Genomic DNA, 12,299 nt, shown 5'->3' on the forward strand with positions numbered 1-12,299 from the left:
TACCTCAGAAAGGAAACGGAAAATAAAGTTTTCTGAACAAGAATTGGAATACCTCATAGAGGGAGTGAGCAAAGACCACGACCGTCTCTTTGGGAAGGACTCAAGGAGGGTGCCTGAGGCGGACAAAAGAAGGATATGGCTGCGCATCCGTGCCAAAGTAAATTCCGTGGGAATGACCCAGCGCTCCATAGAAGATTTAAAGAAGAGGTGGTACGACCTCAGAGGGCGTGCCAAGGAGAGGATCGCAGAGAGGCTGGGGGAGCGTGTCGCAACAGGAGGAGAGGCCACTGTCCCACCCAACACCCCACTTGAGGATCTCGTGGAAGACACCCTGAACCCCCAGGCATGCGTGGGGGTAACCCAGCTGGACTCCTCCCGACCCACCCAAGATTCACAAGGTAAGTGCCATGCGACTGCGACCCAGTCCCCTGACAATGGCCATGACCCCAGAGCAACCCATCAGCAACCCCAGTCATGCAGACCATGCACACCAGAAAAGCCCTATTGCATTGTGAGACAAGTAGTCTGACCACATTTTCCATCTAGCCCCATACAGCCAGTCCTGTCCAGTGAGAGTCAATCCTACAGCCAGTCAGGGAATGTTAGCCTGCATGCATGTAGCAACCTTCTATGTGCAAGATGCATGTCATTAATCATCGTCCACTTTACATCACAGGTGGCGCTGCAGAACCCAGCACTGACAGCGAGGCACTGCAAATAGTTGATGATCCTGAGGACACCGAGGGAGACGTCCATCCATCCCCTCAACCAGGACCATCAGGGCAAGCTGCAGCACCAGCAGTAGTACCACCACCTGCCCCTGTGGACAGTGCCACCTCAGCGCCAACAGGCACGCCACAATCGCAGCGTGTGACACACATGCCAGAAGGACTGACAACAACAGCTGCAGCACGTAAACAAGCACGGCGCACTGCCGCTGTGAGAAGCCAGTCCAGCGGACTGGTGAGGGAGCCGCGCAACACAACACCATGTGCTGGCAAAGGGTGAATGTGCGGGCACCTGGGCTCTCTATTGAGCGCCGTATGCTCCGCATACACCAGAAACAAGCCCGTCATCTCGCAGCAATTCACCTACAGCTGCACAAGAGCGCTAGGAATGTGGGACAGCTGTCAGACAGGATGGAGAGGATGACTGCTGCAGTGGAGGACAACACCCAGGCCATGTTGACCCAGCGGGACGTCAACCGGCGCCGCCACCGCCAGCTGCTGACCCGCCTGTCTGCGTACACGCGGTCAAACTACATCTTAGGGAATGCCACCTCCCAACTCTCACGACGCTCGTTGGCCATGCAAGTGCAAATGGTCCAGTGCTGCCAGGATTTCGCAAGGGCACTGGAGCAAGTTACCACTGCAGTGCAGGGTCTGCAGGCAACTGGCCATGGCCAGGCGGGTGGGGGGGATCACACTAGTGAGGCAAATTCAAGCCACAGCAGCCAATCGGTGCCACTGGTGATAGTACCCCGCCGCAGCACCAGGCCCACTGCTGCCTCACGGGCAAATCCTGAGGGAGAGCTGGAAAGACGACTGGGAGCGTCCGCCCGGAGGCGCCATTGACCATTTCTTTAGTACCATGAAGGGCCATGCTGCTGAGACAAGCATTCCCTCCTCAAATACATGAGGACATATGACTCAATAGAGCTCTCATGTTACTGTGTGAGAAATTCCCACTTTATTGTGAACAAAACAATAACAAATATTCAGTACCAGTTAATCTGACTCATGTCATTATTTAAATTGTCATGCATGAGTGAAGTGTTGGGTGAGGGGAGTGGGTGCACTAGAAACAGTTAATAGTGATTTGGTTGCGGCGCCTGTGTCCTTCTGCAGGATTCTCCCCGCGTGCATGACGCACATGTGCAGGTGGGCGGTTGTCCCCTTCCAACTCACTGCCAGAGATCTCTACAGGTATCCTGCGGTAGCAATGTTGTGGAGTATTGCACACACGGCCACGATGCGACAGCCGACCTCAGGCTCGTATTTGAGGGCCCCACCAGTCTTGTGAAGTATGAGGAATCGGCTCTTCAAAAGGCCAAATGTCCTCTCAATGCAATTTCTTGTGCGTATGTGTGCAGCATTGTAACGCCGTTGCTGTGGTGTTGCAGGGTTGAGGTATAGGGTGAGGAGGTACTCACGGAGCCCGTAGGCGCTGTCACCTGAATGTAAGGAGCAGAGGATGAGTGCCTGTTATGCGCAGCTACATGGTCACAGTATAGATTTTGGTGGCATGTGTACTTACCAAGTAGGTGTCCTTCGGCGAAGTCTCCCCTGGCCAGTCGTGTGTGCATGCCGCTGTGCCGGAATATGAAGGAGTCATGTGTGCTCCCCGGGTATTGTGCCACTATGTCCGTGATGATTGTCTTAGCGTTGCACACCATCAGGGAGTGGTAGGACTTGCGGTTCCGGTACATGTATTCGGTTTGTGCAGGTGGGCAGATTTGGATGTGGGTACAGGCAATGCATCCTATTACTTGTGGGAACTGCGCAATGTTGTAGAAATGAAGCTTGGTTTGATTCAAGTCCTGTTGGGTGGTCGGGAATGTGATGTAATGGTGTAGCCGGGTCAGCATTGCCTCCAGGAAACTCCTTAGGCAGCGGGACATGGTGCTCTGGGAGATCCCCCCAGCAACAGCGACTATCCCCTGGAAGCTTCCGGAGGCCAGGAGTTGCAGGCTGCACAAGACCTGGATATGGGTGGGCACGGCATTGGTCCACCTTGTTGGGTGCTGCAGCAGGGGGTCTAGGTCCCGGATCAGCTTAGTGATCATTGCCCCATTCAGGCGGTACTTGGAGTGGATTTGCTCCGCAGTTTGGCCCAGAAGGGTGATCCGCTGGCGGAATATTCGCTCCTGGATCCTGCGTCTGTTCCTTGCTGCAGCCTAGAGCCTTCGCCGTCTGACCACCATGTAGAGTCCAGGCATTATGAGAGTCCTCATGCTCCTACTGTGTCTCCTTAAGTGTGTTTGATGAGGCCTGCACCTGCGGCTCGTTGATTTTTTTTTTACTATTTTTTTTTCTTCATGGTTACCACCTGGTTTGGGTTCTCCTTAAATTGCGCCTCGCAAAATGCGATTTTCTGATTTTTCGCAATTTGCGAGTTTTCATGAATTGTGTTTGCGATTATTTTGCGAGTTTGCAAAATATTTCGCAGAATCCATGGATTCTCGCTTAATCCGATTCGCTATAGGGGTTCCTCCTAGTTTCTGCAAATTATTTTGCGAATTCGCAATTATTTTTTGCGATTTCGCTATTTTTTACATTTTCCTATCATGAATTGCTTTTCATTAAATTGCGATCACAATAGCTAATTCGCAGCTATTGGGATCGCAATTTTGCTTGATGAATCTGGCTGCAAATCTTTGCTGCCACTAATTTAGAGTCCTTGCTCCTTTAAAGAAACAGTGAGTAAGAATAAGATTATACGTCAAAGCTGGGCTCTCTTATTGTGCTTATCTTTAATTTCTTTTCATCAGGACCAATAAAGATTTAAAGGAACACTCTACAACTAATATTTTCTTCTTTAATTGTGGATCCATCAGCATGTCAGATACCTTTTCCAATCTATCTTGGGCTACATTTTCAGTTACAGCTTTAATATCGATTTATTTGTGATCTGATGCCGTAATGCTGACTGATAAATTGATCTCTTCCATTTATTAAACTGAGGATTAAACTTACAATTTCATTGTGTACTATCAGATAGAACGTACGTTTCTTTATAGGGGGCACTTCCACTCTTTTTTCTATTTCTTCTGTCAGGGTCACATGTGTTTTTTTTAGTCAACTGGACTTCTTGAGCAAATGTGAAACAGCAGTTGCTGCACCTTTATCTCTCTAAATGTCAGACTTGGATCGGTGGGAGAATGCAAGGTTAGACTAGCGTGTTGCAGCAAGATACCTTTCACTCAGAGGGGGTTCTTCCTTAAACGTAAGACAGATTTCAAATGTAAGTACTATGTAGGACACCAGGACACTATTATGCAATGCAGCATATTTTCCGTGTTAGTGCCGGGCACACCTTTGAAAAGGTGCGCTCGGTGCTGACAAGGAGAGTGTGCTGCACTACTGTGAATGGGGGCAGCGCATTCAAGTAAAATACGGAGCAGCTGCTTCAATGCTGCTTTGTGTTTCTCTGTGCAGGCGGCAACTCGCACCTACTTTTAAGGGGGATTAGAGATCCACTTGCAGATGGGTGCAGTGAGGTACAGCACCCGCCTGCAAGGTGATGTCAGAGGGGTCCATGGGACCCACTTTGCCCCTGCAGAGGGTTTCTATCAGCGGGCGCACTGAGAGTGCGCCACCTTTTAGGTGGTGAACTAGCTTCTTTGCCTCTGCGCCCAGAGGCAAAAAGATTCCATTTGCATGGGACCATCTATGCAAATGAGGGAGCACGCTCTAGTGATAGTGCTGGCTCTATATGTGCACCAGCGTTGTTTGTATTACAGAAAGGGGTGCACAAGCGTCTGAGTTCCTTTTTGTAATACCAAAGTGCCCACGGGGCACTTTCTATAATATGGGCCCAAGAGCTGTTCCTTTCTGAGCCTTTTCTCCTCTGAGGCACCCAAAAGCCTCCAGGGAAAACCACACACACATTCCAACTGACATCACACAGACAATTCACAAACAGTTTACAGTATGTACTGCAAAATCTCAAAAGACAGGGCCAAATGCACCTCCCTTTTTAGAAGGAAGTAACAGAAAGACCACTCCAACTCAACCTTCCAAAATCTTACACCAAACTACCTTATTAATTCCAGCATTACAAAAACACAAGGGCACACTACACACATAAACTTTTGCACCAAGCACTCGGTCTAGACTCACACATGCCCAAACTAAACTAAAAAAGTTGGATGTATGACGTTACAACGCATACTTTTACAACGCATACCTTTACAACGCAATTTTTACAATGCAACATCCATTACAATGCATTTCATTACAACGCATGCCATTACAACAAATTTTTTAAAACTACCTTTACAACGCATTCCATTACAACGCATACTACCTTTACAACGCATACCATTACAACGCATAACATTACATTGCATGTATGGTAAGTATTGGATAGTGTAGAGTACTATGAGTTGTAGTGTTATGCGTTGTAATGGTATGCGTTGTAGTGGTATGCGTTGTAGTGTCATGCGTTGTAATGGTTGCGTTGTAATGGCATGCAATGTAATGGATGTTGCGTTGTAAAAGTTTTGTTGTAATGGTAGTGTGTTGTAAAAGTTGCGTTGTAAAGGTTGTTTCCCAAAAATGATCACCCACCATCATGCAAGCCTGAATAAAAAAACTGTTGCGTCTCATAATGGTGTAAAGCCAAGAATACATCTAATGCAGTCAAGCAAACACTATAACTGATGTCAACAAGGATGCTTGAGATAAACATATGCATGAACAAAATAAAACAACCTGAGCTGAAAACGGACACTTCCCATTATGCGCACTAGCATGAAGCCCGTCCCAAAGTTTCTGTGCCAGCATCCTAAAGAAAGCGTGAATATTCCAAACCGCTGTCCCTCCATTAAGTGGAATTAATCTGCCATGTCACCACACTCTAAAGAGGAATTACGCAGTAAATGGAGTAATCCAACCTACCACAAGACACTTAAGGTGGAAATGTGCAGAAAAATTGTGATGACCATTCTGGCACTACTGCTTTATGATGGAATGTCCACTGAAATAATGTAATCTACTCGTAAAACCTGAAGAATACAAACTGCCATCACGTTCTTAATGTGGAATTAGTACAGAAATGTCATAAAACCCCCAAAGTACAAACCTCCAAAACCCTTCTACAGGGTTGTTACGCAGCTACGGCAGAAGGCTCACAAAGGTGATGGTTGCGTGGTACATCAAGAATATGTGAACAATGACCGTGGCATACAAACAACGGATTGCCTAGCCCACAAACTAAAACTGAAACCAAAAATTTCACAAACATACCAGTTAGCAAAACTGAGAGCAGGCCCTTTCCGCACCAGCTAACCTGTGTTGCACTGATCAGACAGGAAAGGGAAATATACCCTTGCGAATACATCAAGTACTGCACCCAAATAGTGCAGCATATGATTATTCGCACATTTTTACACTATGTGCGTCCCATTTTCCCATTAAGCTTGCACCTGTTTTGCCCCACACAAGTCACTTAAGTACAACAATGCCAAAAGCATTAGTCCATTTCAACAGGGCCACACAATTCTGCTCAGAGTTAAAAATGAAAAACGTACATGTAACTGCTAACACCCACTTGTAGTCCCCCCCAAACTAATCTAGGAAATCTGATGCTAAAACAATAAACCCTAGAACAATGAATGCCCCTACCACGACACCAATGTGAATCCCTCTGGAAACAAGTCTAATATAGAAATTGTGAGAATATTTTTCCATAAGGTCACAGCACCCTATTTTCAAAGATTTCCAGTGGAGTGCACTTTAGGCAGGATAGCGTCCAACTTGATGCCTATCTTCTTTTTAGTCTTTTTTTTTTTATTTTGATCATCTCCACAATAATGCTGAAACTTCCTGGTCTCATTTCTTCTCTGTACAATTGTGAAAAATAAACTCCTAGTTTCTCGTCTTCAGTCACTACCCATATTTAACTGTCACCAGACCTTTTAACCTACACCAATATTTTTCTACAGATCTTTGCTTCCACACAAATACCTATCCATTCCTATCCATTCCTATTCTATCTGCTTGTAATGCTTCCAATTACCCTGCATTTCTTTAGAGCCAGACCTATTGCCATTGCCAATGATTGTTTCAGCTGGCTCCCATTTTCCCATATTTTCTTCAGCTGGCTCCAACTGCTATTTCTTTGTACGCGATGACGACATAATGCAGAAACCTGCACCTTCTACTGGAAACTCAGCAGCGCGCCTTCTTCACACCGCAGAACCCTCCTGGAGCTCCTGCCACGCACGCTCCATCTACTGTTGCATTTTTCCTGAGCTGAACATGTCAGCCTAACTGCCCTCAACAGTGAAGAATGTGTTCCGAGACTTTTTGGGGTCGATTAGGATCGCGGACGGACTTGAGTCCGTCCGCGACCCCTGAGGAGGAGGGAACGTCCGCATGGGCTGCGGCGTTCCCTCCGATCTGATTAGGATGTGACCGCCAGGGTGGCGGTCACATCCTCTATCTCTAACATTGCGGCGGGTGCAGCTTCAAGCTGCACCCGCCCCAATGTAAAAAATGCATGCACAGCATTTGCGTGCACAAAGCGGCAGGCACCGCGCGGTGCCTGCTGCATTGTGCACGCAAATGCAGGGGGGTACCATAGGTACCCCCCATGTGCACCCACCACCACCCCTTCACCCAGGGGGCCCGCAACGGGCCCCCGAAGTGAAGGTCCGTATGCTTTTCCATGGCGGCAATGCCGCCGTGGAAAAGCATATTTACACACACATCATAATATGGCGGACGGTGTCTCATAGACACCGCCTGCCATGTTATAGCTTTTCCGCCGCGGTCGGCAGCCGACCGCGGCGGAAAAGCGGCGGACGGAATTCCAGACCCACCAGCCATCCTAATTTGGCGGTGGGTCTTTGGAGTCTCCGCCGCGGTTTTTCCGCATCCTCCAGGCCGGCGGACACTTCCGCCGGCCCGGAGGATGCGGAAAAACCGCCATCCTAATCGGCCCCTTAATGTTTTCTTCACTGCCCTTTATGTGCTAAGACAAGAAAGCAAATGAGGTCCCGTGTGCACACTCACATGACCATGATGTGTATGTAAACCCAGGTTTTTAAGTATGTGGCCACTATTTGTATGTTTAGGTCGGTCTTGCCCACGAACTTGCACCCTTAAGCATCTATAAGACAGGTTTTGACGTTTTAATGTATATCGAGACTACCACACCTATAGTGTTATACTTTGAGGGATTTCACCATCAGATATTTGTCATGCAATAATACTTGGTCATCTCATGGTGCGGGTCATGTCCCCTGTCCTAACACTCTCATCTACATATTTTTGAAACAGCAGCCAATACAAAGATAATTGTTGAAAAGGTTCACCTTTGTCGAGTTCTTCTTTGAATCAGAAAAAGAAACAAAGAACACACTGTACATATGAAGCATGTGTATAGCCCGAGTGTAAAGCAACACAATCTAATGAAGAAGCATTATGTATTTCCGAAAACTAATCTTTGCAAGAGCTCTTCCATATATTTCTGTAACACTGTATCGAACGCTTTAAGTGTCTCCACCCTTTCGACTGCAAGCTGCTCTTCTGTATTTTTTATGTGGACCCTTCTGATCTTGTGTGGCACATTCTGTGTGTGCTAGAGGGATGTATGAGGTTACAACGCATACTTTTACAACGCATACCTTTACAATGCATTTTTTACAACGCAACATCCATTACAACGAATTCCATTACAACGCATGCCATTACAACTAATTTTTAAAAACTACCTTTACAACGCATTCCATTACACTGCATACAACCTTTACAACGCATACCACTACAACGCATAACATTACATTGCATGTATGGTAAGTATTGGATAGTGTAGGGGTAAAAATTACCATTCTAACTCCAGGGGGGTGCAACAGTAGGGAAAGTGTTGGATAGTGTAGGGGAAAAAATTACTATTCTAACTCCAGGGGGTGCAACAGTAGGGTAAGTGTTGGATAGTGTAGGGGTAAAAATTACTATTCTAACTCCAGGGGGTGCAACAGTAGGGTAAGTGTTGGATAGTGTAGGGGTAAAAATTACTATTCTATCTCCAGGGGGTACAACAGTAGGGTAAGTGTTGGATAGTGTAAGGGTATTATGCGTTGTAATGGTATGGGTTTGTAATGACATGCATTGTAATGGCATGCGCTGTAGTGTCATGCGTTGTAATGGTTGCGTTGTAATGGCATCCGATGTAATGGATGTTGCGTTGTAAATGTTTCGTTGTAATGGTAGCGTGTTGTAAAAGTTGTGTTGTAAAGGTTGTTTCCCGTGCTAGAGAGCCTGTTGGACACGCCCCCACTGCAATGGAATGGAATGTAATTATATTTGTAAAGTGCGACGATCACCAAAAAGGCGCTGGCGCTGAGAGTTGATTTGAACTATTATCGAGATGTGGAAGAGGAGGAAACCGAACAGAGAAGAGGATTAATCAGAAAACAGCAATGTTTTTAAGGCTTTGTGGGAAGGAAATAGCTGATTTAAGGATCGGAGTTGCAGTGGGAGAGAGTTCCAGTCCTCAGTCGTCATCACAGAAAAGGCTTGTCTGTCTGCTCTAAAAGGACGGAACCTTGGAATGGAGAGGAGTCTTGCCTCAGGTGAGTGAAGGGGGCTGAATGGAAGAGCCTGTCGGAATTGTTATTGCAGATGGATACATAAAATGTGATGGAATGGCCAGAAACTCAGACACACAGATTTGAATATAATGTGCATAGGGCTAGGAAGCTAAGGTAACGTGCATAGTGCGAAAAAGCAAAGGATCAGTAGAGGAATTCCAATTCTTCTTGCGCAGCAGAGTGCTGGATCACCTGGAGTCGGGAAGGATGTAGGATGGGGATCCAAGTAACAGGGAACTGCAGTGATCTAGGTGGCTTAGCATAATGGCATGAATTATAGTTTGGAAGGTATGCTTAGGGAGGAAAGGAAGACCTTTTTGTAGCTGTTTTGTCAAAGAGAAGCAAGAGGAGGTTAGCGTACTGACAAGAGTAGACACAGAAAGCTTGTGATCCAGAAGAAAGCCCAGACTGCACCCAGTAGTAACAGGATCAGACACACAACCTAAGTCTGGCGACACAGGCTTGAAGGAAGAGATGAAAGGACATTAGATCAAAAGACAATCAAAGTCTAAGTCTCGTCAATGTTTAGTTTGAGTGATGTATTGCTCCATCCAATCAACCACTGCAGTCATGCATTTTTGAAAATTAATCTGGTAATCGGTTTCAAGGGTTATATACATATTCCCTGGTCACCCGCTAAATAATAACACACATTACGTGAACAATATAATGCACAATAATTCTTCTTTCTGGTTATTTTCTTTTTTGCCCAGCCAACGCGTGTTTCGTCGGATAGTGAGTTCCCAACGACTTCTTCAGGGCTGTCTTCTCTTAGTTTGTTTATAAAATTGATCCTTACAACCGGTTTTACTTCCGTCCCGGCAGTCCAAAATATGCAATCCCTGAGTCCTGTTTCAGTATCCTGTGAAATAAGGTTGTGCCTTTTAATCTGTCACTCCCGATATTTGGTCAATTACCCCTCCATAATAATTCCTTCATTTATTCGCACCCTGAAAGCGATTATACATCAAGCATGGTTTCAAGGGTTGTATCGTCGCCATAGCTCATAAAATTTAGGCTGTATGATCAAATGAGTTGTGTAAGTGAGTGAACACAAATGTTAAAGAGAGTAGGATTGAGGGTGGAACCTTAAGGGTCACTGGAGGAAAATGCCTCTAATTTAGATCAGAAAGGTGTAAGGTATTCTACCTGGGATATATTAGATAGTCCAAGTTTTAGTCCAAGCTAGAGCAGAACCTTGAATTCCAGTTTCAGAAAGGCGTGCTAATAGTTCGTCATAAGAGACATGCTCCCAGATTCATCATTGTCCCGATTTGCGAGTCCTTAATAGCGATTATTAAGGAATCGCTATTAAGGACTCGCAAATCGGGATTCATGTAGAACTTGTAAAATAAATTGCGATTCCTACAGCCTCCTTATTTGCGATTAGCAAATTGCTAATCGCAAATAAGGAATAACTCCCCATTCATTCCTATGGGCCTAAAGGCCCATAGGAATGAATGGGGAGTCAATCCTTATTTGCGATTAGCAATTTGCTAATCGCAAATAAGAATGCGATTTCAAGGGTGCCAGGGGTGTCCAAAGGACACCCTGAGGCACCCCTGAAATAGAAATGTAGCCTTATGTTGCGCACACACATGTCCAAAGGACATGTGTGTGTGTAACATACCACTTAGAAAAATGCACCAAAGTGCATTTTTCTAAGTTTTCGCTATTTACCACGAAGTCAGACTTCGCGGTAAATAGCGGCCAGAAATTGCGGATTCACAAATTTTAAAAGGTTCATGAATAGCATTTAAGGAGTCTCAAATTGAGATTCCTTAAATGCCATCGCAATTTGAGAAATCGCAATTATTTGCGATTTTTCAAATTGCAAGTTCATGACCCATTGATGAATTCCAAATGCCATTTTTGCGGGCGCAAACCGCCGAATTTTGCGATTCGCACCGTTTGCGCCCGCAAAAATGCTTGATGAATCTACCTGTTGGTCCGATGTAAAAGATAAGTCCAATAAAGTCCTGTGAAGGACTTTAGTCTGTGAAGGACTTTAGTCTCGGGAGGACCATTAGCTCAGTACCATCAATGAGACTGACTGGTGCCTTCCTGAGCCACAAGTCCATATACAGCTTTGAACGAGAAATAGACGCAATCCAACCTACTTTAGCGAAGAAGCTGTACTTGCAGTTTAGATTTGGAACGCTGCCCCTTTATTCTACGATAGATAGCTGGACGGGGGGCCTAGTACATTTAGGCCCCGGCTTTAGAATCGAAAATGAAACCACCCTGCATGCTACTCTTTTCTGTTCAGCCTATTCACACATACGAAGAAAGTGGATAATACAATTATGTAACAATCTGGGCATAAGGGACTACCAAGCCTTCTTTAGGATTTTGAAGTCTGACACGAACCCTTTGATAGTGTCTGATATAACCAAATTTCTGTTTTCTATGTGGTCTATTCGAAGGAAACTACTCAAATAACATGGCACTTTATGTTTTTATTGCTGAGACGCGAGAATCATTTTGGATCAACAAATGTTATCTTAACTTTTTAAAAAAAGAACTCTAAATTATTTAAATTTTTATTGTTTTAAGAATTTGTCTTCGCCCCTCCGGTTGCACTTGATGAATTTTAATTCTTATATTCATAAATCAACTGTGGAAAAGTGAAAATGTATATTTTATGTACTTTTATGGTTAAAACTAACCGAAATAAAGTTTACTGAATGAATGAAATAAGTCCAATAGGACCATGGCAGATGATTTGCCTTGGTCTGCCAGCATCCATATATGGTTAAGAACCATGACTTATGCAGATTCCTTCCTGTGAGTCACACAGAATCCAGATTGAGCAATGTCTGAATGAAAGACGGTTTCAAGAAAATATGACATCTTTTTTATTAGTCTTTTTCAAGCAGTTTGGCAAGAAAAGGAAGTAAAGACATGTTACCATTACACTACATAAGCACCCGCCAAAATGTTATCAGAAGTTTTACTGTCATACTGTAGTATCAATCAC

General features: G+C 45.1%; 1 protein-coding gene across 1 annotated transcript in view; it reads right to left on the reverse strand.

The window, feature by feature from the left end:
- The window catches only part of LOC144798401 (NACHT, LRR and PYD domains-containing protein 3-like), a 546,600-nt gene that overhangs the window by 169,807 nt on the left and 364,494 nt on the right, over window positions 1-12,299 (reverse strand). The gene's annotated exons all lie outside the window — the stretch shown is intronic.

This window comes from Lissotriton helveticus, chromosome 12, assembly GCF_964261635.1.
Source record: "Lissotriton helveticus chromosome 12, aLisHel1.1, whole genome shotgun sequence".
Classification (NCBI taxonomy): domain Eukaryota; kingdom Metazoa; phylum Chordata; class Amphibia; order Caudata; family Salamandridae; genus Lissotriton; species Lissotriton helveticus.